Source organism: Protomyctophum parallelum (assembly GCF_964188405.1).
Source record: "Protomyctophum parallelum genome assembly, chromosome: 19".
In the NCBI taxonomy this organism is placed as follows: domain Eukaryota; kingdom Metazoa; phylum Chordata; class Actinopteri; order Myctophiformes; family Myctophidae; genus Protomyctophum; species Protomyctophum parallelum.
The window spans coordinates 25,740,614-25,743,113 of NC_139717.1; the positions used below are offsets into that span (position 1 = coordinate 25,740,614).

A 2,500-nucleotide genomic window follows, 5' to 3' on the forward strand; every position below is an offset into this window, starting at 1 on the left:
CTACTCCCCTGGACTGGTCACGCCCTCCTCCGCCTCCCCACACACACACCAACACAGGTAACACACACACACACACACACACACACACACACACTACACACACCCCTACTCCCCTGGACTGGTCACGCCCTCCTCCGCCTCCCCACACACACACCAACACAGGTAACACACACACACACACACACACACACACTACACACACCCCTACTCCCCTGGACTGGTCACGCCCTCCTCCGCCTCCCCACACACACACCAACACAGGTAACACACACACACACACACACACACACTACACACACCCCTACTCCCCTGGACTGGTCACGCCCTCCTCCGCCTCCCCACACACACACCAACACAGGTAACACACACACACACACACACACACACACACACACACACACACACCCCGTACCACCCCTACCCCCCCCTGGACTGGTCACGCCCTCCTCCGCCTCCCCACACACACACCAACACAGGTAACGCACGCACATGCACATGCACATGCACACGCACACGCACATGCACATGCACATGCACATGCACACATGTTTATACAAGATTGATTGATTAACTGGTTTGTTGATTGACTGACTGAATGACTGACCTGCTTGTTAATTGATTATAAAAAATAACCTCAGGCATCACAGCCCTCTCTCTCTCTGTCTCTCTCTCTCTCTCTCTCTCTCTCTCTCTCTCTCTCTCTGTCTCTCTCTCTCTCTCTCTCTCTCTCTCTCTCTCTCCCTCTCTCCCTCTCTCTCTCGCTCTCTCTCTCAGGTGTGGTTCTGTATTATGTTATGTGTGGGTAAATCAGGGGCCCTTTGATCCATACGGTCTCTATGTAATAATGGGCTCTATATGCATAACACGCCATTTGGGAAAGAACTTGGGTCACTTCCCTGTACTTCCTTCACAGATGTAAAAGATGATACTATATATTGTGAATGTTCAATTGGAAGTTCCATGTATATTGAACTGAATTTTTACAGTTTTCATTTATTTTGCTGGTGAAAACATATTAAATAATGGGATTATTATGGCCAATATGGCCGATTCTGATTATATCGTGCATCGCTAAATGGAACCATTTGTACAATCTCAGAGTTATTAGTCTACCTGCCAGCCCATAGAGCCCCATTGTGAACCCGGACATGTTGAGTACACCAAGGTTTTATGTTAGAAATGTTAATAATATAGAAGCAGACGTGAGGGTGTCACATCTTTATGAATCATTTCAAGTGGCAAACCTTCCTACTACATCAGCTATTAAAGGACAACTTTAGTTTTTTTCAACCAAGGTTCAAGTTTTAGGTTGTTATTAGAGAAAGTAAAAGATGAGTGTTAATTGTTTTTCATTTGCTGCTTTCTTTCATTTTAGGGATTTTAGCTCTTTTTGACAGGGGGGCGGGGGCATTCGAGCATGGGGCTAAATATGTAATTTTTTCCACAACATTTTATGGTGATTTATTATTTTATTATTTACTATAGTCCTAATAAACCCCAGGAAATTACATCTGGCCACAAAAATATCACAGGATCTACTGAATGTAAAGGAGGCCTACTGGGGGAAGGCTTATACTGTGTGTGTATACTGTAGGCTCAATATGTCAGTTTGTCACAATTCAATAGATCTTGTGATCTTTTGTGGCCAGATGTAATTTCTTGGGGTCTAGTTAGAACTATAGTAAATAAAATAAAATTAAATCGCCATAACATTTTGTGAAAAAATACATATTTTAGCCCCTATGCTCGAATGCCCCCGCCCCCTGTCAAAAAGAGCTAAAATCCCTAAAACAAAAAGAAAGCAGCAAATGAAAAAAAAATTAACACTCACCTTTTAGTTTCTCTAATAACAAGCTAAAACATGAACCTTGGTTGAAAAAAAACTAAAGTTGTCCTTTAAGTTGGCATGGGAAAATGAGCTGGGGACTTCAATTTCAGACGAGCTCTGGGAGAGACAGCCTTGAAGAAGTTAATACATGCTCTATCAACTCCAGACATTGCCTTATCCAGTTTAGAGTCATACATAGACTCCATTATTCCAAATTACATAACATATTCCCAGATATTTATTCGCACTGTGACAAATGTAATGCAATATATGCAAATCTTCTTCACAGCTTCGCCCTTTGCCCTCGGATACAAAGATATTGGATTAAGATATTTGAGACGCTCTCTGATATTTTGAGTTTTCATATTGACCCCGATCCTGTACTAATTATTCTGGGTTTGTCAGACTCCATGCCTATGTTGATGAGAGCACAGAAACAACTCTTCTCATATGGTCTGATTACAGCGAAAAAACTAATTTTGACGCACTGGAAAAAAGGAGGAGGCTCCTGCATTTAAGCACTGGCTAAACAAAATGACTAGTGCACTTCATCTTGAGAGAATAAGGTATTTCCTGAGAAAACAGGGAGAGACAGTTTGATAAGGTTCGGCTGCCCCTTGTCCATTACTTGAGTAGAAACAACAACAAGAAACAATTTGACAAAAAAATAAA

General features: G+C 42.3%; 1 protein-coding gene across 2 annotated transcripts in view; it reads left to right on the plus strand.

Annotated features, from left to right (window-relative positions):
• Positions 1–2,500, plus strand: part of ches1 (checkpoint suppressor 1) — a 114,830-nt gene that overhangs the window by 78,344 nt on the left and 33,986 nt on the right. The gene's annotated exons all lie outside the window — the stretch shown is intronic.